At 42.4% G+C, this 26,642-nt stretch overlaps 1 protein-coding gene across 3 annotated transcripts in view; it reads right to left on the reverse strand.

Annotated features, from left to right (window-relative positions):
• Window positions 1-26,642, reverse strand: part of LOC122783631 (kelch-like protein 29) — a 165,830-nt gene that overhangs the window by 127,944 nt on the left and 11,244 nt on the right. Inside the window, exon 2 of one of the 3 annotated variants that reach the window (XM_044048386.1) lies at window positions 26,301-26,369. The exons of 1 other annotated variant lie outside the window; for it this stretch is intronic. The gene's annotated coding sequence lies outside the window, so the exon portion shown is untranslated. Of the gene's footprint in view, window positions 1-26,295; window positions 26,370-26,642 lie in introns of all 3 variants that reach the window. One more of the 3 variants, XM_044048387.1, reaches the window with a different exon arrangement.

The following is a 26,642-nucleotide window of genomic DNA, read 5'->3' on the forward strand; positions in this document are numbered from 1 at the left end:
CTTCCTGTGTGCAGCGCAGGAAAGTAGTCACATTTGATGACGGCTTGAATCTAAAAGTCATTTGTTTATATTTAAAGGTTTTGCGCTATGGTTTTAAGTATTTTTCCTTTATTTATCTGGTAGGATAGCCACACACGTGCTGTAGTGGTTAGCACTCGACCCAGGTTCACGACCCACTCAGACTTTCCGGCTTTCACCCTATATCAGCTGAGATTGGCACAGCAACCCCGTGTGTGGAGGATAAAGCGGTTGGATGGATGGTAGGATAATAATGTTTTGGCTAATCAAGTTCCAAATGATGAACTGATTACAAAGACCAAAGGCTTTCATCAGATAATAAATGAGTCAGTGCGGCCAATGGCTACAGTTCGAGGCTTCAAAAACCAGGATGTCTTTTTAAAGTCTAACTAGTGATGTGAGATGTGACAATCTCTTGCTGTTTACCTGTGGGAACCCAAAACCTGCTCTAACATGATTTGTCAACCTAGAAGGCTTCCAGCTGGGCAATAAAGGCCCCCCCCAACCTCCGAATTCAGCTAGTCTCAACATCACGTAAAGGGTTCATTTACGTTCCTTCCATTACCCCTAGTGTGTTTCTCTGCCCTGTTCCTAGCTCCGCCCTCAGGCCCCAGGGCAGGCATCTTGCACACTCAACATATAGCGAGAACTGAAGCAGCGAAGTGATGAATGATTTCGAACACACTGTGGACTCAGCAAATGTTAAATATTCTCATTAGCTGGTTGAGAGATCACACACACACGCAGCCTGGCAGCAGTGCTACCGCCTTTAACCACCCCGAGCCCGAGGCTGTCCAAAACACCACCCCCCCCACCCCAACCTCACCACTCGTGTTTTCTTCTCCATTACATTACATTACATTACATGTCATTTAGCAGACGCTTTTATCCAAAGCGACTTACAAAAGTGTATTTAAACATTTGGGTACAAATAAGAGCTAGAAGTAAGTAAGAGCTTCAAGTAGAACAAACTATGAAGTGCTAGTCATAAGTGCGATGTACAAGTTTTTTTTTTTTGTTTTTTTTGTCGTCTTAGTCGAGGTAGAGTCGGAAGAAATGTGTTTTTAGTCGGCGTCGGAAGATGTGGAGGCTTTCAGCTGTCCGGATGTCGATGGGGAGATCGTTCCACCATTTGGGAGCGAGGACAGTGAACAGTCTCGAGTTCTGCGAGTGCCTCTGCGATCCTCTCAGTGAGGGGGCAGCGAGCCGGTTTGTCGATGCAGAGCGGAGTGGGCGGGCTGGGGTGTAGGTTTTGATCATGTCCTGGATGTAGGCTGGACCGGATCCGTTTGTAGCATGGAACGCAAGCACTAGAGTCTTGAAGCGGATGCGAGCAGCTACAGGAAGCCAGTGAAGGGAGCGGAGGAGGGGTGTAGTGTGGGAGAATTTTGGTAAGTTGAAGACCAGTCGAGCTGCTGCATTCTGGATGATTCTCCACCTGCCTTCGTCGCCCTTCTCTTTTTCCGTCTCGTTCTAATGGTCGGGGCTTCGTGTGCCATATGAGTGACAGGCTACACAGGCGTCAGCACTGTCGCGTGTACATGTCTCTGTCAACAGACAGGCAGCGGGGCACTGGAGAAGAACAGACACCTGATCTGTCGTAACTGTTGCTCCCTTTCGGGACCACCGCTCTGGCTTGTTAGCTCGAGACTGAAGATGTACAGAAACAGCTGTCCCTACAAAAATGCACTAACGTGACAAGTGTCGCATGCTTGACCTCTGCTGCATCAACTAACTGTATTTTCAGTTTTTGTCATGAAAGTCTGACTGTGACTTGTGCATTTTTATGAAAGTCAGCCTGATTTTGTCACTCACGTTTGCCGTCCTGCAAGCACAAAAGAAAAAAAGCAGGTAACACACGACATATCTGGCTCCATTCTCTATTAAACTGCCAGCAGCCGGTGTGTTTAGGAGCAGGGTCTGGGGTAAAGTGAGAAGAGGAGCAGGAGAGTCACAGAGAGCACATAGTTCAGGGCAGAGGTGGCTCCCGGCCATCCATCTGTGGTTTCAGGATTCAGAGAGTGCTGACAGGTCTGGATCCCCCCGGCACAGGCCTCTGGGCTGTAACCACGGATACCCAGACAAAACAAGAGCTGTCACTCAGGCTGTACCAGCTAGACAGAGTCACAGGAGATGGGAAAACGGGATAGTCAGACACCACTGGTGTATGTGTGTGAAATACACAATACAAGATGGGAAATGCACAAGCAATGAGTGCAGGCAGTCTTTGGTCTAGATACTGTATCATCAGTCACTCTTGGGAAACATACACAGACATACAGATTCATAAAAGTGAAGAAATTTTAAGAAACTCCAGACTTTAGACACCGCAAAACATGGTGATGACTGCACGCTGCTACTTCATCAATTTTGCAAATGCCTAAATCTTCCTGACATTTATATACACGTGTGCTCCACCTTTGGAAAGCGCCAGCGCACTTCACCGCGGACGGATGGAAAACAAAAGAGTTCAAAGTGGAGAGAAAGCAAGAAAATACCAGATGGCAACTGTGGACGGTCAAGTTCAATAGCACAGCAGGAAACTGTTCATAAATGAATAAGTGTGGAGGAGGGAGACGTTTGAAATGGATAAGAATGAAAGTCGTCATAGTGTTGACATCTATTTCAAAGGCACAGAAAAATGAGTCACTTGAGTTGTATTCTATAGTATGTGATATTTTCAAGGTGCAATGCAAAATGCAATAGAGCTGCACTATAAATTATTATTTTTCGCATTAGTGGCGACTGCTTCATGATGTCTAGGGCTCTATTGTAAAATTATTTACAACAGCTGTCTGAATTTTTCCTGATAACCCTTCAACCCTGCTTGATTTCAGAGATGCCTGACGGTTACCCTCCTCCCCAACAATATCCTTCTGTGCATTAAAAGGACAATAATGACCTTTTTTTTTTTTCTTCGCCATTGTTTTGCACTGCATCAACGCCATGTTCAAAGCCTCAGGCTGCAAGCCAAACAGCTACTCACTCAAATCCAGCTGCCTGCGCTATTACTGCATTTCCTCAAAAAGTCATCAAGGCCTTTATTTACCTCAACTGCAGAGAGGTGCTGCGTCCTTAATGTAAAAAAAAAACAAAAAAAAAAAACTCCAGGCTCTAAGACACAAAAGTACCTCAGACATCCTTGAATGTGTACATGATCATTTTTGTCATGTAGTGCAGAACACGTGTGAATGTGTTGGACACACTGATTTTTGAAATGTCAATGTTAGTTTATCTGTCGGTGATGCCTCGAGGCACCGGTATGTGAAGTCTGCGCCCTTCTTCCTCACTCAGTACACACCAGTGAAGACGAGAGAGAGGTGTGTGCGTGCGCGCGCGTGTGTGTGTGTGTGTGTCTCGTTCTTACAAATCCCGCTACTGTTCCCACACACACACGTGGGTGATAAAGCGAGACCAAAGTGTGTGGTGTGTCTCAAAATATTTCACCTTAGTGACTGAGGAAGCAAGTCACAACATGTTCCTCTGTCAGAAAACACTATCAGACAGAAGGAGAATGTTTTCATACATACAGTGTGTGTGTGTGTGTGTGTGTGTGGTTCCTAAAGTATTTCTGCCAGTAACCCCATGGATCACCTTAAGTTAACATAGTTATCTAACATTTCCAGATCTGATTCAGTTTAAAACAGCGCAAATAATGTTCAAAGCAAGAAATAATTCACTTCCAAATAAAACAGAGACTTTTTCAGAGAGGGAAATTTCAGGGAAATTAAATTTAAAAATGCAGCGTGACAGGACAACAGTCTAACAGATGAATTACAGCAGAGTAAAAATACAAAATACAATTTTTTAAATAAATACCAGGACGGTAATGGAAATGGTCGTGAACACTAAGAAAACATAGTATAAAATACTATAAATATGTAAATATTTGGTGATGGGATAAAGTCGTCTATAAATTGAGCTGTGTGGAATAGCAATGGGGGGTAGGCACTGTACATATAAGTTTATACGTCTGCCTACTTTTATGTGTTTGAAATAAAAAAAACATCTACCTATTGAAAAAAAAAAGTATAATACACAATTAAATCCTAACTTAGGACCAGGCTTTAGACTTCGTGAAGACTAATAAGTATTCACAAGATCAGTGTTTCTGCCAGCAAAGGTCCTGAAAAGCAAAAACAACTACACACTCACACATATATATGAAGATATATCCACTAAGGCTCTTCAATGTGGGCTACATCACCGCTTAATTTAAATCAAACTCTGGAGCCTGGGAGTCATTTATCTACATGAGTGTGTGAATGTGTGTGTGTGTGTGTGTGTGTGTCTAACCTTCAGGCATCTCACTTTTTGCCACTGGGAAAAATCAATATCAGGATGTAGAACAAAGAGAACCCTCCGACCCCCCGTGACTTCACCAAGGTAAATATTTGAATAATTTATTTATCATTTTTCTGCAATTCATCAACGTAAAGAACCCTATAAATGTACATTCTGTTTTCATGAGAGCTTTATTTTTCTATTTGGCCTCTCTTGCTTGCCCTTGCCATGGTGGCTCACCTCTATTCTGAGTACATCCTGAAAATGTAGCTCAATATTTCAATATTTCGAGCTTTGTAATTTCGTTTCCCCCAGTATCCATCATAACTCGGCAACAGACTCACGAATCAGAGGGGCCTCACCTCACAAACGCATGCCCGTGTCTCTAATTCTACACAGGTCCTTCTCAATAAAATCAGCAAATATTGTGAGGATGAACCTGGTGAAGTGAAAGGTGACAGTGACTGAGATGGTGCATTATTTCAAATAAACAAGAGCACGTCTTGTTACAGGCTCAATTTAATCCAATTCAAGGTTGTCATATTGCATCTCGCTTACCAACCTAAACCGCCTCAAACAAATTCCAGTGTCACAGATACATGTAATAAATGTCACAGCACCATTAGGCATGACGTCGATGTTTTTGGTTGTGTCCTCATGTGCAAGGCTACTGCAGATGAGCATAGACATAGAACAGGTGATGTTTTAGGCCTATATTTAACAAAGACCTGATCGTTAACCCTGCATCTCACACCACCACTCGTCAGCACTTACAAACGGACAAATTCACTTTGATTGCAAGACCCATTTTGCTGAAATGACAAAAATAGCGGGTCCGTCGTGGGCCAACGTTCAGTGTAAATATGAGGTTTTCCAAATGTTGCTGTCCTCATTGCAGGATATTCTATTAAAAACACTCGCACAGCAAAACAACCCATATACTGTACGTGTTTGTCTACCGGCTAAACGCTGTTACACAACGTATACAGGTGTGATAGATGATGACAATGAATATATACGTTACATAACTGTTTTTCCTTCAGTCAATCAGGGACAGAGTGCAATTATAATAATTAGTGTAAAGCCATTCTTCATTTTTGCACTCTCTCGCCGACACTCATTAAAATACACATTCATCAGCTCAATGGTTCCACTTGATCCCCGCGGAAATACCCGCAAATAAGTAATAAATAAGAAATAAGATATACTCTATGCCTAAAGCAGAGACACTGAGCTTGTGTGTGTGTGTGTGAGTTGAGTCAACCCCACGTTTCTCTGTGTCAGGATGTGCTTCCGTATCCATGCGTATAATTAGGTTAGTGCTCGTGTTTTCCTCCCTTTCACCTACAGTCTAAACCTTAATGATGTTTAATGCACGCGTGACGTTCGTGTGTGCATGTGCACAGGTAACAATACTTAATGTTTTCCTCCCTTCCCCTCGCGTGACGCCCAACAGTGTCCAGGTCTGCGTGGTGCAGCGAAATTGGCCTGAGAGGTTTGGGAACACTTTGCCCTTACAAACAGGGGCAAATCGATAACGTCTCGGTTGAGGGAGCCACTCTCCATACGAAGGTGAGCTGAGTCAGCACTGCCAGAGGGGGCCGAGGGAGGGAAGCGGGGATGGAAATGATTGCTTTACAAGCAGTAAAATGCACAGTGGTGTTGAGAACTCTCTGTGGACACCGCGCTACACGCCTTCTCTATCCTCTGGTGGAGGAGCGGCATAGAGGGGGTGAGTGGGGGAGAGGAGAGCGCACACATAAATGCCTGGCTTGTAAAAACAAAAGCTTAGTCTCTTTTGAGCTGCAATTGTAATGGAGCTCCTCTGGTTTCTCAATTTCTTACACAAACTTGCTCCCTGTCAATCTGTTTCTACAGGGCTTTAGCCTTTGCCGAGTCAATCACATCTCTCTCTATATATAAATGATGAATGATTTCTGCCTTTTTCTTCAGTCTATTTACTCCTCCAGCCGTCACTGGGCCAATTTAATGTGGTGGTTTTGCTAATGAGAGTGTGATAAGGAGGAAGACGGTGTGCAGCACATGATGTTCTGATGTACTTCAGGTACAGCAGCAGCCATCGTTCATTAGTCCTAAAGCACTCAATCTTCTCTCATTGTCTCCTGTGCAGCTCCCTGTAGGTAGATGATTGATTGGTTGGGCAGATTACATCGATGACACTATTTCTTTTAAAAAGTAGCCTTTGCCTAGTTAAATTTTTATGTACTAACAGGTTATTACTATTTTTCTGTCACTTAAACCTTTTTTTAATCATCTAGTTTTTTATGACTTGTTTATTTAGGTTATACATATTTTCTATAGTAAAATACAGTATAGAGAAGTTAAGCATTTTTTGTATTATTCATTATCATTCAACAGTGATATTTTATCAGACGGAGGGGAAACATCCGGCTAAAATATATGGGTCAAAAGAATATCTGCATCAATTATCGGACATCTGCTGCCCCAATTTCTAGAAAATTGCTTCGGCCCTCGGAATAAAACATCAGTGGACCTCTACAGCTCCTGTATACTTCTCCTTTTCCTCCTCTTTTTTGTGTCTTAAAAGTACAGCAACCACAGATCCTCACATACCTGCCTTTGACATCATGCTGCAGCTCTGAATAAGTCACCTCACATCTGGCACTAGAATGCAACTCCACATGCATCTCGAGTGACCACTTGTGATCCGATGTCACTCGGCTGCTCTGCATGGTAATTAACATTTATATCACTATTCTTACTCAAGCTATTTTTAGTCGACTGGATTGTGACAGATGGGTCCATTGTCGGTGTGTTTTTGTGTACATGTGCGATGTGTGCATGTGTAAAAAAGGGGAATGCGGCAGGGAGATGTTCCAAAATGAAGCAGGCTGTGGAGTGAGAACATTTCTATTCACACTTTACAAAAGAGTGTGGTCACAGTGTATGTGTCCCAGACCATCTCCTCATAATTGAATCCACAATGTGTACTCAGTGTGTCCTTGTTGTGGTCACACTCGTTCTTAGTAGGGCGAGAACAACGAACCGATTATTAATCTAATACTAATTTAATCAGCAAATATTTTTGATAAATGAATATGGTATGATTATCTTTGGTTTGTGAACAAAACAAAACATTAGACGGTGTTGTTATGTTAAAGTTGAACATTCAACATTCTACCAGTTTCGGCATTTTAAGATTTTAAAGATATTTAAATGATTAAATTGTGGAAATAATTGTTAGTTGCAGCCCCAACACTGTCTCTTTTTGAAAGTGGCTCACCCAAGATGCTAACAACAAGGTTCAATTTAATTTAATTTAATTTAATTTAATTTAATTTAATTTAATTTAATTTAATTTAATTAACAATGATGTATGTAGGCAGATATAAGTGTAATGTTCCCAACTTCCTGCAAATCAATGTACTAATACATTGATTTTCTATTCCACAGGAAGCTGACTTTTCCTACAGACACCTGATCCATCACAGTAAACATACGAGAACCATCCTGAAAACTCTCCTTGTCGTCATGTGGTCAAGGTCGCGCGCAACATTCTGACATTTAACACTCAAAACACACAAAAAAATACTGCATTCAAAATCAGGAAGAGCATTATGTATGTAATTATGATGACAGCGTTTCTTTTTCCATATACACTGAAAACAAACAACTCTGATTGCAGCAGATACCACAGGTCACTTCTACATGTTCTGCAGACAGGTTGCAGGGAAGGTGGCGTTTGGGTTTTGGCGTCAGTGTTAGTCACAGGAACCAGGGCATTAAACCTTCTATGAACCGTGTTGATAAGTAAGTAAGTAAGTGTGTTTTTCGGTAATTGGCTCTGATGTAAGAAAGTGAAAGGGGTGGTGGCTTAAAGCTTACAAGACCATACCAGGCTAACCGAACATAGTTTTCAGATTTTAGAGTGATGGTATTATAGAGCCAAGCAGAGAAAGCCAGGAGTGGATTGAAGTCCTGAGGCATAGCTGAGAGGGAAGAATAAATGAACAAGTAGGGCAGAGTGAGTGAAGTTGTAACTTTGACAAAAAAAACTAAAGGTGATGAAATGTTCTTTGTGCTGGATTACTTATTTCAATCCAAGTTTAAGTTCCCGCAAGTTGTTTTTGGTTGCCCTGTAGAAGGAATTGGATCGGAGTGGTGCGTGTAATTTCAATTTACTGGTCCAAAACACAGAAAACACTGGTATGATCGTTTAAGTATATTTTCCTGAAAGCTACACTGACTCAAGAGGGGATCCAGGACATATCTGGGGCTGAAGGTGAACAGCTGTTTTCCTATTTTGCAGTCGTAATAGGCGGTTGTGCGGTGATGTGCACTCTTCCTGATGACAGCAAATACAAATGCCGGCATCAGTCTCTCACATCACCGCTGTGTGAATGGCAGCAGTTGCCTTTTTGTCATATCATACAGCATGAGGAACAGAAAAATATTAAAGAATGTTCCGTGTGACAAGCTGAATGCAGTGAGCGCGTCCCTGTCCATCATTTGAATGAAATGTTAAACGACATATGCACGGCAATATGTCAGAAAGTAATAGCCTATACTGCCACATCTCCACCAGCATTTTGTTGTGGGTGACGGCAGGTCCGCGGTGGATCAGTGTGATAAAGAAATAGAAGGAAAAAAGATGAATGTGGCAATGTAAAAATACTTTCGCCGCATACATAGTTGGTTTGAGTAATGGATGCTGGATACAGATAAAAGAAAACACCACATTTAACTAGAGTTTTAAATAAAACATGAGACCTGTGTTAGTGGCTTTTCACTCCGTTCAACGTTGATAAAATCATGCAGCCTTGTTACGGCACGTTGTCGAAAGTGTGAGAACACTTGTGCACTTGGTGCACATAGCCTTCATAGCAGCTGTCTGCTCTGGCGAGGACTGGATGAGGACAGCCGCGGTGAATACATTACTCTCACTCAGTGAATGTCACAAATGCCATTTCCAAATGCTGAATGTCACGGAGACTGTTGGGATGACTGCTAACACCCAAGGTCTAACGCTGATGTCTACATTCCAACCGTTAACATCCCGAATCAAAATGATGCTCACTGTGAGCCAAAAAAATCACTAAAACAAGGAAGAGTGAAGAGGATTGGAGGCTGTATGTTTGCTGATTACTGCTGGACCTTTAAGGGGCCTCCACTCAACAACATGTAGAGCTTTGTTATTGATTTGCTTTTCATCCAAACACAGCACAAATCATATCAGTGCAGGAAACCAACACCTTGTCACACAAAACACTGCAGGTGGAGCTTCGCCATGCGATGTTATTTCACGGCGAGGCGGCCATTTTTAACGAGGGACCCCTGACAAAGTCCAGCAAGCTCTGGAATGCACAAAGGAGAGAGAAGAGGGCCAGAACATAAACAAAAGAAACTGAAGCGCATCGCTCTAACACTCACACACACACACACACACACACACACACACACACACACACACACACACACACACACACACACCCCTGCCTCTGTGAATCTCATTGTTTGCAGTGCAGTCATCAAGGGCGCGCTGCTGCCGAGTGCTGGGAGCTGATGCTGATTATTTACCACGTCTTCCGATATGAATGTTTTGACGTCAAGGTCATTCTCCTCTACCTCTCATTCAGCTGTCACTCATTGTTGCGACGCGCCATCACGGAAACATTCTCTCGCCCCGCTTTTGTAAGCATTGATTTGATATATAGGAGAAAACATACATTTCGGGCTATAGAAGTGGAGTCTCTGCAATACGGTCGCTCAATCGAACTTTTAGAGCACCGTTCACACAAGTAAGTGTAGTTAAATGTGTTTGCAGAAAAAGTGTAGATCATAATAAATAAATTAAGGACTTTGTTGTTTGGTTCAGATTTGCAATAACCCTGAGAGAGAGAGAGAGAGAGAGAGGAAGAGCTCCAGGTTAAAGTCATCCTTGTTTGTTTGGATTCAAGCCTGACTTCATTATTATTATTTTTTTCAAAAAGATTAAAGTTTTTTTAATTAAGGTTCATATCACATTTGAATATGAACCTGCATAATTGGCTAAACTATTCTGGGTAAATGTTGAATTTACACCGCTGATACCTTCCTGCAGCAAATAAACCACAACAATACGCGAGCTGCGAGACAGAAAAACACCGTTTCTCTTCCTTCCGGCTTTGAAATGTATTCCCCGTGACAACTCTGCAACTCTGAGAAGAAAAGCAAACTATGATGGCCAGCCGTGTTGAGCACAAGACACCCAGCCATCAATATAAACAATAATTATTCTTTCATAACATTTCAAGATTATATACAGCAAAGAAAACTAATTTCAACCAACTGCCAAAGCGCTTGCCTCATAAATCATCTATCAATCTCTGCGCTTGCAAAGTCAAACCATGCTCATCTCCAAGCTTTGTGCATCTGTCATGGACGAAAACAGGACATTACTTTCCAAAAAATAGAAAGGGGCACTGTGTCGACCAGCATGTCCAACACAAGAGAAACAATCTTCAGTAATTGCCTGCTATCAAACGAGGAACAGTGATTCAAAATGCAGGATAGAGGGAGGGTACCTTTGCACAAATTGCAAACCAGTCAAGGACATTACAACCATCCATCTTCTGAGAAATCGCAGAACAAGTCAAAGAGGAGAAGCTGCCACCGCTGCTGCTGCTGCTGCTGCTGCTGCTGCTGCTGCTGCTGCTGCTGCTGGTGAGAATGGGGGTGGTGGTGCGTGAGCAGTGGCGGTGAGGTGTTCCCAGATGCTGATGATTAGAGTCGGACATGACACACACTAAACAATGAGGGGTGAAAAGACTAGGATGCCTCTGACCTTTTGAAGGTAAAAGGAGGGGAGGTGTACACATGCAAGCATTATTGATTTCAGAGAGTTTATCTGTATCACAGGCAACAGCCCACACACAGGCTGCATGAACAACATGTGCACCTGTCAGGATTAGGGCTATAGAGTCCGAGTGACAGAGACAAGAAGGGTGTGAGGTAAACATGGAAACACTAATCTGATATCTGTCACTCCATCTCCTATAACATACATGTAGCTGGACGGTGAAGACGAAGGGAGAAAAGCCAGGTACTGTACACAAATAGAAAAGGAACATACTTGTGTGCGCCACATTTATGGTCAATACTGAAGCTATTGATCAGTTTGTTTCCACTGCACCAATACATAATTCATTAACTGTTAGGGTGTATGTTGATTCACACATGCACACGGTGTGTGTGTGTGTTGCCAGGGTAAACCATCAGTCAAAGTCAACACCTCTTTTCACACAATTACCACAAGCGGTTATGGTTAAAAACAAGAGAAATGCAGCATGCTGCAGAGATTCCCAGGACTGAGGCAGTCATCTTCATCTCCCCGCTCTCCAAGAGAGGTTATAAAAGGTCTGAAACTAGTTCATGACAGAATTAAAAGCCCGATGCGATTAAGAGACAAGACGAGAAAAGAATGAAAGCGCCGTGTCTCGCCTGGAGCAGTTTTTGCCTACACAATCTTTCAGTTGGAACTGGAGTTTAAGGCAGGAGAGTGTTTTCCCCACAGGCACATCAAGGCCCTCTCTACAGATCAGGGAGCATCACAACCATGCACTCCATCCAAACCTCTGGCAACACTAGTAAAGAGTCACCACGTCATCACGGTAGTCCTGGGTCAGTGGTCAGGGGCAGATTCTATAAAGTGTTGCTCATATCACAAGGGCACTGTACTGCTCCGGTGAACAATGCTGGATATTTACGTTCCGCGCTGACCAGCGCCTCAAATACTCTCCAGCAATGATTCATTGACATTGGTTAATCTTATCAGGGACTGCCTGGACACAGCAGTAATAAACTGGAAATTGTCTAGTGAATCTCATAACAAATCACAACCATGGGGAAACCAAAGCACCACAGATGCTCAGAGCAAGAATGGACCAGTCTATGGGCTGTTATTGTCAGCAAGCTATAATGGGAAAGTGGTAATTAATTATGTAATAAAAAAACATAATTGTTTAACATTAAAACATCTTCCTGACTTGCTCTTTTACTCAGTATTATATCTAACTCTATCTATCTATCCATCCATCCATCCATCTATCTATCTATCTATCTATCTATCTATCTATCTATCTATCTATCTATCTATCTATCTATCTATCTATCTATCTATCTATCTATCTATCTATCTATCTATCCATCTATCTATCTATCCATCCATCTATCTATCTATATTTCTATCTATCTATCTATCTATCTATCTATCCATTTTAGTTCATAAAAGAATGTGAGTATGAGACATATTAAAGCCTTTACAGCAGTAAATGGCATGGCTTTTAAATCAAGCCCCAGGGTTAATCAGACACAGGAATGTAATAGCCTCAGTCTCCACCCCTTTCTTATTGAAACCCGGCAGTGAGAGCCGAAACTTAACTGAATCTAAAGGTTGTCCGAGTGGTCACAGTTGGAAAATGAGATTATGACGAGGATTGAGTAATGAAGGAAGCCCCCTGTCCTTCCTAAAATGCGACTCCAACCCCGTTCGCCTCACAGGAGGCAGTTAAAGGCACCTGCCACAGACAAAAAAATTACTAGCCACTTCAATTAGCCACTTAATGTATAATGTGAAACACATCTATTTAACATGAACTGAGGACAATGGGAAAAAAAGAGCTGTCCTGTTGTTCGTTCACTTCACATTCACTGCCTGGGTCTGGACTGGACTATGAAAAATAGGGGTCAGTGCATTAATGGATTTTGTTACAATATTTAACGGGCAAAGTGATAATCGGAAGAATGCAAACTGAAAGCTTTATTTATTCAACTCGTTTTTGTGTTGATGAGATGTGGGATTTTGAGTGCTGGGACACTTCAGCTACGAGAGAACTACCTCAATGTGTGTATAAATTAGTATTATTAGGCTGAAAAGAGTCCACAGCTCTATTAGCAGTGCTGTCAGGCTGTACCTCAAACACACCACGCTAACACATTCACCTCAGGCGGATGGGAAAGTGATAAGTTTCCCAGGCATTTGGTCGTTAACCACTGTACTAAAATTCTGATCTGGTGATGAGGTGAGAGAAAAAGTCAGGGATGTTATAATGTGTTCTGACATGAATTTGTGCAAATTTTATGGTAATCCATCCAATACCGGTGGTGCTTGAAGAAACCAAAGTCATTAGGATTCATGCACTGCAGATTACAAACGTCTGTACAAATTTAATGGTGATTCATCATTGTCTTTTTTATTTTGAGACACTTGAAGACAGAGGTGACGATGTGGACTTAAACCAACACTGTCATCCCTACTCTTTGACTGTTTAAGTCAATGTAACACCAATTAAAATGCGATTCACATCCTCTTTGGCAACATCTGCCACCCCCATTACATGTAAAAAGAATTTCATGCAAAAAAAATGTCATAATTTTCCTTTTAGATGAAGAGGACTTGATTTAATCCATATCTTTTCAGAAAAGAGCCTGCAGGCCAGCAACAGCCCTTCAAAATGAGGGAACAGCTTGCTGTCCAGAGTGAAATCAATTCTTTGACCAGCGAGAACTAGACGGCATCTCACCTCCGGCTGTGCATGTGGATTATTGCAATAGTTGAAGAGGACTCACAACACACAGGTGGCACTGTCGGCAGTGAAACCACCTCTGAACTCGGCAGTTAGAACAAACACCCAGAGATCAGCGAGAGTGACGCTGCTCGTCTCACTCTGCATATGTCAGTCCTGATTTCAGATGAACTGCTGTGTTCCGTCTCCATCTTCCTCACAGATCTGCACATCGAAATGATTAAAGCAAATGAATTTAATCTGCTTTTAAGTGAGAACAACAAGCATCTCAGTTTGCTGTGATCCAGGGAACACGTTCACCTGAACGAATTCCAAACCAGGTTGGTAGGTTTGAGAGCAGTGTGTGTGTGCCGCTTTTCACTCCCACATCTTTGTGGGTGAAGCTACTTCCATCTACAAACTGATGGGAGTCAATTGGCAGTGTCAAACGTGATAACTGGCAGTTTGCTGCAAATGCATATACTGAATCTACTTCACACGGGCCAATTCTGGCTAAAAAAACAGAGGTTATTTAGAAGGGAATGGAAAGATTATCCTAATATGGCCTCGCCATGATCATCACTTGCAGATTTCACAGTTTATTTTGGCCCTGTGAAGCTGTGGCCTTGCATAAGCAAAGAAGACAGCAGTCATCAAGCTCGTCTTCAAAATCTGTTAACCAGGGTGCAAGGTAATAAAATTTAACCTCACCGCGTTGGTGTCAATTCTTTTTCTATCCGATTGTTTTGATTTCCATACAACGGGATGAGGTGTATGAGGCCAACACTGAGGCCGTGAGCTGCAGATGGTGCTCCACTGAGAGACTGGGTGGTGAAAAAGCTGCCACCAGACAAGCTGTGGTTAATCAAGATGAGAGCACAGCAGAGCGAGCCGAGCCCTGCCGAGCCTGTGTGCTGTTCGGGCACGGAGCAGACAGAGATGAAACAATGTCTTGGAAGCACCTGCACAATTTCCTGGACTTGTGCTCTCTGCCATATTCGGAGTGCGACACTGTCTCAGTGAGACAAGTTTCATTACAGTTCATTTCTCCTGCAGCAGATTATTTTACTCACAACAGGAGCGGTTGTCTATGACAGGAATTACAAGTTGAACTGCGACATTTTGTTGCGCTGCACTTACCTTGGAGTTCTTTTCCTAAATGAATTAGAAATGAATAATCCACCAGCTTTAATTGTTTACTTGCATTTAGAAGCCTTCAGTCTGATCTAAGTTAGTTCAGTGGTGATGATGTTTGCTTACTGGCAGCTGGGGCTGATGGGAATGTCGTTATTTTTTAATCATCAGATCATTAACCAGTATTGGAATTGAACACATTTAAATATGACCTTGTGACGGCACAAAGTTAAATCCTTCTCTTTAGAAGAAAAACAAAAAAACTGCATGGCAAAGTCTCCACTAGCTGTTAAGATATTTCAGTCTGGACGTAAGCAGTGGATCGACCACCTAACGGAGCAGAACTGCTGTCCTGAGGAAACTGTTAAACTAATCTCTGTAATGAAAATGTGCAAAAGTGTGTAAATTCCGTCCACATCCAGACTTGAAGCATCTTCAAATACCATTTGCTCATCAAGCTTCTGGCCTTGACATGTTCTTAAGGACTCAAGGCTTGATATTGCCTCAAAAAGTAAAAAATGCCTCTAATCAGTACTATTTAACTTGTATTATTATTATTAGTAGTAGTAGTAGTATTATTAGTATAATTATGATAATACTGTCATCACTTAAAACACCGAAAGCTGAAATAAGCCTGCAGACTTTATAAGAAGATCATGAGCTCATGTGGACAGAACTCTACCAACGAATATACCAATTAAAGCCTTTCTTTTGCTTAAAGTGGTATCTGAGTCAGTCTTTTTCCCAAGATAATACATTTGGTAGCAGTAATGAAGTCAAATTCCTGATACCATGAGGGCAGAGGGCTGTGCAGTGAGCAACCAAGACACTCAGAGAAAGCAGATAAACGGTGAACTTGAAATGTATCTGAGACCAAACGCTCATTACAACCAAGCCTGGATGTGGTTTGAACAGTAATACCACAGATCTGTGAAATCTGGGCACTCTTCCCAACAATAGCAGTTCAAAAACAACAGCCCCTGTGCTTCCCAATGGACCGGCTTCTATTTTGCTACTGAGATCCTCCAAACCAAACAGTTTGGATGTCAGCTGGACTTTCACTCTTTACCATTAAGAGAGGATTTGTTTGGAATTTGGGATTGTGAGCCAGTAGGCACAAGATTACAGCCCAACACGGGATGGAGATGTTGTTTTTGGTCCCTGGTCGTCTAGGCAAAGACGACCAGGGAAGGGTCAGTGGACTGTTTGCTACAACTTCAAAAATGCTCATTTGCACCTGGAGGTGTGAATGCAACACCTCCACATCAGATGTACATTTATACTGCATGAAAAAGAACTTGAGGCACAAAACCGGGTTATTGCTATTGTAGGTCATGAGGAAAGGTGTCTTACCGAGGGAGCAAATGTGGGGCAGTGAGGCGAAAATGGCAACCTCCAGGAAGGGTCTTACACTAATGTTTTCTCCAGCTGCTCCACCTTAGGCTTATTGGTCCACTGTGCCTATCACAGAAAGACGGGAGGCCGTTTGAACAGAGCCTAGGCCGGGGCCAGCGGAGCACACCTTGGCCCTCACATGCTCCATTAACCAGAAGGGGGTGGGGGGGTGTGGAAGTATGAGGTCTTGACAGTTCCTGGCTCAGAGCCCTGCCGCTGACACAATTACTAGCCCCTTGTCTCTCATCTGTGCTTTACTACCTTGTTTAAAATGGCTGCCTGTAGCCATGAATGTGGATGTAAACAACAGAGCTGCACACAAAAGCACCGAGCTGTCAGCGGTGAGAGATGTTGCTTCTTTCCTATGGATCGCTCAATAATGAACTTTCTTGATTGTTACATATTTTAGATTGTTGGGGCAGTTTTTTTTAGTTACCGCCTGTTCAAAATAGCAATAAATTCCAATCCAACCCAAAATCGGTTCAATCTTGGGAGTTCACAGGCTAGAAGCACACCAGACCGTCTGAAGTTCTAAGCATGTGGTCAAGCAGAGGGTGCACAAATCAGAATCATTTGAATCCATCAGAAAAGTACAGAAAATAAGACAATGACTTTACGTTGTTTTGTTGTGAAAATGGAGGAACAAGTATTTTGCGTTCTGTATCGTAGATACAGCAAAGTAGAAAACACACCTGCAGAGTGACTATTTTATATTTTATTTAAAAAACCTGACAGGGCTACTGAAGTATTAAACCTTGGTGAAACTGCGAGGTTTAGTGCTATTTTCTGTAAAGGTCAAACAGGTATGCAAAAATACAAGCTACAGTGGACAAATGGGAAAGAAATACCTTGAAACATAACGGACTAATAAAACCACACTGAAAGCAATGTCATTTTCCCTGAGGCAGAAAACAGCTGCTCTGTGCTTCATCCCTGACACTCACATAATATTCTCCCTCTCCCGCAGACGCAGACTTCCACTGTGCCTGTTTTCTTTAGCCAGGTGACGGTTTGCCAAGTAAAGTTGAAAAGCAAAATCAGGTTTCGTCCCAGAGGACGTTTTGTTATGCAAACTAACTCGATAGCAAAAAATAACCAGAGCGCCGACTGATTTAAGACGGAACACTGTGGTGCGTTGGCAGCAATAACTGTTAGTCTTCTCGACTTCATTAAGCTGTTTTGTACGAGTTAAAGAATAAAAAGAGATTTTATCTTTGGAAAGCTACATCTTCTCGCATTTATCAGAGCTCTTCTACGTTTCAGCTTTTGTGTTTCAGATTTAATAATGACTGACGTCTGCCGTCGCACTTGCTTTACATTCATTTCTGAACATATCATCGTAACCATCCTCCGCAGTAAAACAGGCAATCTATTTTTATTGCCTCTAAATAAATGGTTATGTTTAAAAATCATTGATAGCCACTTTAAATATCCCAAGAACTGTTTTACGCTGGTAAAAAAAAAACACATCAGTAACAGTTTATTCTTATTGCATCAATTGCATTTAATTTAGAGTCCATTCTGTCATGTTTAGCCATGTTTTGATGAAACACTGGGTGGTATGCAAATGCATGAAAGGAATGAATTATTCTTTAATTCTCAATTACAGAGACCAACAAAACAAACAGCAAATTGGGTAATTGCCTTATTTATCAATGTCAATCTTCTTTTTTTACTAAGAAGCATTAGTCTGACCTGACGGTGCTAACAGCACAAAGATGGTAGACAAAGAAAAAGCAGATCCTGCATCACCTGAGGGAAATATAAAGGTTAATTCTGGCGAGCCTATTTCCCATCCCAGAATAGAGCATTGCGCATTAATGATTATCTACTGCTGGGAAAGAAAAAAAAACATTTTCTGATTGGATTAATGAAAACCCAGGTCATCTTGCAAAACAATGCATCTTTCTCACATTCTCGCTGTATGTTTTTTTGGTCTAATTGAGATGAGCCCTTAAGGGGAAACAACAAAAAAGAGCAGAGTGAGGGAGAAGCCATGAAGATGGACAGCCTCAAGTCAGCTCCAGCAGAGGGGCCTCTCTGACCTAGTTCCAGGCTGAGTGGGGATGATATTAGCAAAGCAATTAAGGGAGATGACAGCCGTCAGGCAGGGTCAGACTGACAGGGATAGGAGTCTGTCTCCCTCCCTCTCATGCGTGTTCTCTTTCTTCGTCTCTTTCTTCGCCTTTTTCTCTTCTGTAATGGCTATTGATTTTTCACAACCAAAACAAGAGGCCCTCTCAGCCCTGAAGTGGTTGAACAGGTAGAGAGATTTTTTTTAAACTTTTTTTAAAAAAAAAGGAAGAGTCCATGGACGAAATATGACATTGCAACGGGGGGGGTTAGGTGGGTAGACAGGTCGGTGACCCTGTCGGCTCTTTGCATGCATGTGCAGAAATCACTCCAGGCATGTCAAAACTCAAATTCCACAGTGTTGATAGGGAAATATAACTTCTACCTTCAAAAGGTGCTCCATGTTTTTGCCATGGGGTTGAAGGAGACGAATGTATTTCGGGTGAAGTAAGGCAAACCAAAAACTTTTCCCATGGTGCGATGAAGATGGAGGCTGGACATTACAGTTAACTCACTCCCAAGGAAATTGAAAGTAAAGTATGTGGTTTCCGACGAAGCTCAGTAAATTTAAAAATGTGATTTGATTTTTGTTTTGCTTCATCTCACCACTTGTTTCTTTATGTTCCTATAATAAGCTCATTATTCTTGATAGTTCAGACATTTAAATTGGTCATCCATCCATCCATCCATCCATCTTCTACCGCTTTATCCTGCACATGAGGGTCACAGGGGGAGCTGTGCCAATCTCATCTGACATAGGGCGATAGGTGGGGTACACCCTGGACCGTTCACCAGTTTAGGGTGACCAATTTACCTAATCCCCATATTGCATGTTTTGCACACTCCATGCAGAAAGGCCTTTGTTCCGACCGGGTCGCAAACCCAGGTCTTCTTGCTGCAAAGGCAAGAGTGCTAACCACTACACCAACCATGCGGCCCCTTCATTTGGTTTAAATTTATGTATTTATTTCTTAAAACTGCAATGAAAACACGCGTATGGATATACAAACACTGCCTGAAAAGGTGGAAAAGGACGAACGTGTGACCTTTCTGATCATGTGACAAACTTCTTAGCCACAAAAGAGAGAAAGACACGTGCAGCAACAAACGCACAGAAAACAAGATTATGGAAAATCTCATAAAAACCATATTATGATACGGCTGCGTTAACATGCCCCACCAACCGTACATGCAAATCAAATTTACATCAATTACACTGGTGGGTGGATGCAAGTTTGACAAAAATGTAGACAGACAGACCACAATTTACACAAAAACAACCAAGTAGCACATAAGTGACACAACGAGATACGATTACAGTGAAAAGGTTTGTGATGGACTCGGGTAAATGCACATTGGACGCTTTTAAACTGCACCGTGTTGTCAAGAGACTCTTATCAATACATTAAATGAAATCTGTAGGTGGCGCCTCTGAAGTAACACCTGTCCGATGAGGTATTTAGATGACACTCGCTGGTACGAGCTTGTCTTTCATCAGCAAGCCGAGCAAAAGAAGGTCAGTATGTATAGACATTAGACAATGAAAGCCTCCTTTTCAAATGCTCTCCATGGCCAGGAACACCTGCTCGCTGATATGTGAAGTACACTTCAGACAGCAAGCCAAGCCAGGTACTCATCGCATAGTGTAAGGCTCGGTTTCTCTGTTCCCAAACTTTTTTATATGCACAACTTTTTACATAAGTATCACAACTCAATTCACAACACGTGCCGTGACAATATAATATGACATGCTATGGATTATGAATTAAGTTATTTAAAGTCTTGGGATTTTGAGGATTTTTTCTGCCATTTGTGCAGAAGATGACACACATATGTTGCAGGAATGCACGTTCACAGGTATGTGTTAACCTCTGTTGAGCCTCTATAGAATCTTTTTGACATCTGTGCCCCTGTCAATAAAACTGCACATGGAGCCCTTTTTAATAGTCCTGCATGTCCACCACATGTGCAACCTGAATATCAAGAGGCGCGATAACTGACAAAGCTTCCCGTCAATATCATTAAGGCCAGAGACAAGACGAAGAGCAAACCTTTAGTTCAAGAGCCTCGGCTTAACGCATAACTGCAAATGACCTGTAGCATGCCAGTAATCGCTCAGCTGCTTAATGTCTTTATTAGCTCTGCCATCTCCGCTGAAAGAATTCAGCAATAACCATTCAGATAAATGGCACCAGCCTCTCATGTCCCCGGTTAAATGGAAAATGCACTTGTAGTGTTTTTTCCTGTGCCTCGTGCATTTTGGCACCTTCGTCACGCTTACGAACAGCAGTGGAAAACACCATCAAACATCAGAGACTTCTCCAACAATATGTACAGACAGAGACGTGTGCCATAATGAGTTGCACACTGCAGATGGCCATTAAGGCTTATGTCAACATTAGGGAGACATCCAAATAAGAATTTGGCAAATGGTACTTGCAAATACTTCAAGGCAAAATTCCAGGCAGACTCACTGACCACGGAATATCACAAGGTTCAGGAGGGTTTGACACCAGGCATGGAAGCAGTTCCTCTCTGATGTATCTTTGTAAATCTAACAGGAGCTAGAGAGGGTGGAGAGCAGGTATTCACAGGAAGCTGTAGCTGCACGAGGCAACAATGGAGAGGGAATCACATTTGCATCTCACCAAACACTTCGAGTTCCGCTGAAAATTAAAAATCTAAATCTTAAATGCTCAGACAACCTCGTCAAGCAACAAAGGAAGAAATAACAGCCCATAAGCGTACGTTTTTATCTCCATCTCAGGAACTGCACTGAAATACTGACAACACGGCATCAATGTGACTGTGGTTACAGCGAAATAAAACAATATCTCACCGGCCAGATGTGAAAACGTGGGACCAAACATCCCGCCACGTTCTGCAAACATGAAATGACCTATAACTCTCCTCTGCTTGAGCCATTAAATGAAACAATATACCAGACCTGCTGTGATAACCAACGTACAACTGCATGGCAACTGGCACACACTAAAATTTGATATGGTACATGTCATAATGTGTCTCTGTAGCAAAGGAACCAGCATAAAAATCAATATGGCATCACTTGCATGAAGGCCGAGCACATGGGGGCACTCAGGTGTAGATATCATTAAGTAAGACAGCTGAACTTGACAATTACAGTGTTTGCCCTGAGACGGCGGAGCCTGCTGCTTGATGGCATCAGGCTGCAGGACATTGTCACCACAGTGAGAAAAATGGACGTTTGGCAACGAGGAATACGGCAGGAGGAACAGATGGACAGACAAACAGCAGGTGGTTCTGAAAAGTTTTTCTTTTTTTTAATGTCGCCATGTTTCAAATCACATTCCTCAGCCGAATTGTCACTTTCAAAATAAGAATAAAATGATGTGTTTTGTGTTTCAGTGGATGACATACAACCTGATAATATATATTACTACTGGCAATGTTGAAAACAAGGATTAGTCACGCGTTGTCATTCATATTCAGCTCAATATCGCTGTAACTATTTTGATTTCACAAAAAGAAGTTTTAAACTGTTGCTTTTTCTTAGTGAAAGTTTAGACTAGTTATAATGTTGGGCTTCTTTTCGTGTTTGAAAGCTTATAATGAAGCTGTGATAAATTAAATGGGCTTTTTGTAGCCAATTCTCGGACAATGTGCTATTCTGCACAAAGGAGCGTATAAACTGATTAAAGTGAAATAACAGTGTACAAGATTATGACATGGAGAAACCCCTGTGCCTTTTTTTTGTAACTGCAAAGTGGAGACATATTATCTTCTGAACAAAACATGATCTTAAATGTGGGAGTATTGTCCTCATTCTAGTCTCTTCTCTTGAGTGAGGGCACTACAGAGTTAAAGGAGTTTCATACTTTCTATCTCTCTTATGATGTGTATATGCTGTGAAGTCCCTCAGGGCACTTGAGAGGAAAGAAAGAGACAACAGTGATAGTATTGCTCAAAGTGCCAGCATGCCCCATTCACAGATATTAGCCTCAATGGCCTGGATAAGATGGCATGCCAAACCCCTGCTGTGCATGTGTCTGCATGTTTGTGTGTGCGTGCGCGCGCGCGTGTGTTAGCCACAGTCACTAAGGATTCTATGCTCCTTTAACCACAAACCGACCCCCGCGGTGCCTTACGTCTTAATCACTCCAGGGGCGTGCGGGAGACAATGCCTCACTGTTTATGTGACATGAATATAACCAGGTACGTGTGACAGCGCAAGCGGAGGTCCGTGTTTATGGACGTGCGTTCGGGTCCCGCCTGTGTTATGGTCTAGTAATGACATGTGAATGGGAGCCCTGAGTGCCCGAGACAAAGGAGGAAGCCATTGTTATCATTAGAGCACGGGGTTCTGTGCTGTGGGAGCGAGAGGTGGTCTCATGAATGGCAAAGGGAGAGGCTTTTAAAAAGCCTGACCTTGCTTGCCGCTTCCCTCTCCTTTCTTTCCACCTGTACACCTGATTGCTCTCAGCAGCAAAGACAGTATCAAACACACAGCTCATGGTGGCCAGTGTGAGAGGTCAAGTCATTAGCAACATTACTTTTCTGCTTTGAGCATATCTTTGTCCAGAACTACCTCCATAATTTTCTGTCCGTGCAGCTAAATACTTGGCCATGCTCCATCAAGATAAATGGCTTTCTCAAGGTCCACCACCCCCCCCTCCCCCACCCCCGTCAGCAGGTGAAGACTCCCTGTGTTAATAATGTTGGTTTAAAAAGAGCATTTGACATTACACACGGCGTCTTCTGCTGTATCCATTTACCTGTGTTAAAACAACGGGCAACATGTGCACAGGTACAATTTGTAGCAATTCTTCTTCAGATTATGAATTCACAATGTTTATACATTTACAGTATATAATTCAGGTATTGCCAAAAAAAAAAAAAACACTGCCTACGCAAAATTCAGTGTTACGTTGTTACATAACTGGAAAGAATTGATATCACACTTCCTTTCATTAGGCCACAGCATGGTGTGATATACATGCATGTGTGAAATAACTGAAGGATGTTTATTGTTTCATGCATCACATGGGTCCAGTGTAGAATGTTTTTGTTATGACCCATGAAGTTTTTTTGGTTTTTTTTGCTTTTGTCCAACACAGTCATCAACTCTAAGTGATCAAGTAGCCGTAGAAGGAAACTCTTCAGTAAACTCTGCATAGTCTGGTCAATCTCTCTGTATCTCACAGTACTACAATGAAATCTCCATATAACAAAGATATCACAACAACTACATCATTTTTGGTTTGTGGACAAAACAAGACATTTGGAAGCATCCTCATTTTGAGTATTGGGAAACACTGCTCAACATTTCTTTGATACTTTATGGACGAAACAACTCATTGAATAATCATGAGACGCAGTGCTAAGAAAAAGTTGTTATAAAAAAAACAGAAAGGAGGATTATGAAGGACAAAAAAAAGTGATTGACAGTAAGGACAGATTATCCTCGTTGTAGGAAATGGTTTGTTTAACTACACACGCTGCCAGGTGGAGGCAAAACGTTCCACACGGCAGGTTTAATGCTCCGTCCAATGTCAAAGAAAATCCTGCACACAAGCACAATTGTGAAATTCTTGTTCAGCTCCTAAAAAGGTGATTAGTATTCTGACAGAAAAGACCCCACTATAATTTACTGGGAGATGTAGCTTACGGTCTCATTAGTTGCTGAGTCGTATCTAGTCTTTAACTCACCAACACACCCCCTTACCTTCCCTCTATATCTAGTGCAGCAGGCTGTCAGCTGGTGGCACCATCGTCTGAGCGGCTCTGCGTGCAACCAGAAGACTTGTTTTCCTCCTTTACCGACGCTTGTCATCTATCATTACTCAAGGTGGCCTGGAGAATGGTTCTGACAAACAGCTCCAGCTCACCGTCTGGAACGTAAACGGCACAACAAGGGTGATGATGACCATTACCTCCGCAGATGGATAAAAAAAACAAACCGAAGTGTTGTGTTCCAAGTTGAATTGAAGTGACTCTACAGGCAGTGAAGCATTTCTGATCAATTGACACTAAAAGGATGCCCGTCTGTTTTTTGTTTTCTTTCTTGTTCACATCCAGGATTTTGGCCACAGTGACACCAGCAATGTCTGTGGAGTTTTTAAACCCAATTCTGAGTAACGCGCTCTTAAGTTGAAATGAGAACGACAGAACTCACCACACCGAGACTGCCTGGCAGTAAAAATGCTGAAAGGTCTGTGTCGGCTACTCCGAGCTAAATGCAGTGCATTTTGTTTAGAGCGACAACAGTCACACCAACTAATGGAAAAACCCCTGACGGGTCCAAAGTTTATGGGTGTACAGAGACGGATAGTGACACCTTGTAGCCAGTGGGTAACCAGTTTATGGTATCCCATAAAGAGGTTTTTGATTAGTGGATGGATGGCTACTTATCGTGCAGTAGCAAATAGTAGATGTTTTTGTAAAATTCACTGAGGCTAATATACAAAATCAGATGCTTTAAATGTTGTTTTTGTTTTTCGTTATATTCAGCTGAAACTCTTAAAGTCATGCCACAATAAATCGAAGTCACAAACTGGGAAAAACTGGTTGTTTTTGAGGTAGAATTAGCCGACAGATTGTAGCAGCTTGTGGGCGACAAACTGGGAATATGCTAAAACAGAAAAACCACATTAGAAGGCTTCAGGCTGACTGTGGCTGCTTGGACAGTAGGGTGACAACACATAAATAATTCTTCTGAATAGAGTTTGTCCTCATCTCCACACAGCTGGGCAATTGCTGCATGGAGTCAGTGGTGGGGTTTACAGACTGCGGTCCAAAAAATAAAGGATTATTTATATAATCAACGGGTAGTCTAAAATAGCAGTGGTCAACTGAAACAAGCCTGCGTTTATGCGTGGAGTTGCTTTTAAACTGTGGCCGACTGACAACGGCCTTCACAATCACATTAAATGCAGCTCCTATGGCTCGAGCTGCCGGTGTAATCTCAGAGGAGCCATTTAAAACGTACACAGCAGTCCAGTTAATATGCCAAACAGTGAGCGCTGAACTCCGCGTGGACTAGCGGAGCTTCAGACCACAGGCTTTGCACGACACGACAAAAATAAAAATTTGAATTTTACACCTGCACCTCCACCAGTGAGGGCTGAACCCCGGCGAAGAGAGCGCAGAGTAAGAGTCCTGTTCATCAGTGACGCACCGAACCAGGACGGGCGCACACGCACTAATACACACACACATATTGAAAAGCCAAACCCCCCCCCCGTATGTCTGTGACGCCGGTGCCCGGTCACCTCGCTGAGGGATCAAAGTGAGAATGTTGTTCTAATCAGTCCTCACAGTGGGCAACCCCATTAATTCAATTCTATTTCATCAGTGTTGAGCAGACCACCAGAGGGTCTGTACATTCCTGGGGTCCTGCAGTCCAGGAGTAATCCTATCTCCTAATGACCCGAGATCAGACTCTCTAACCCCGTAATTGCTTGGAGACCGATTTGGATTTGCTTGCCGGCAGGATTTCGAAATCTTTGCAGGGTGGAGAAACAAAGAGAGACATAGTTCATTTTCTGGACACAGCGGGGAAGTCAGGCAGAATTAATGACGCCATATATCAAATGATTCTAGACCATCAACCCCCAACTAAAGCAGGCCAACACCACCGAACACCTACACTTATGCACAGTCAGCTGTATCAAAGGATCAAGTGCTGCGCATTAAGATTACAATGGTGGAATTGGTCAGGTTACATCGCGGCACAATTTATTATTCTACTTTCTGTGGGAAAGTGGAGATGATGAGGCAATATATGGCTGATTCTTATTTTATTGTTCTTTTGTATCCAGCTGTGTCTTGTCAGTGGCATAATAAAATGTTTATAGGGACATAAGATAATGAGCTTTTCATATCTTACCGTACCTTTGGTCTCTGGTGAATGGGGATGCTCATCACAGACAAATTAGATCTTTTGAGTGTTGCCGTCTACACCTGCAGAAACAATAACAGCTTGTGAATATGACGGGCCTTTAAAGCAGAAAACGAAATGAAATGTCTATAAATCTGATACTAATATTCTCATGTGTGCCATCTGTTAATGACGGAAAGCCAGGCATGCCTTCACTCAAAAGAATGGTGAGGGGAAAAAAGAACCTCCCAACCCATTCAAGTGTGGAACAGAGTGCATCAAGAGATTTATTAGTGTAATCTTTGGTCTGGAGTACAGATAAACGACTCCACAGAGACGACGGAGGAAAAACTATC

This window comes from Solea senegalensis, linkage group LG17 (genome assembly GCF_019176455.1).
Source record: "Solea senegalensis isolate Sse05_10M linkage group LG17, IFAPA_SoseM_1, whole genome shotgun sequence".
Lineage (NCBI taxonomy): Eukaryota > Metazoa > Chordata > Actinopteri > Pleuronectiformes > Soleidae > Solea > Solea senegalensis.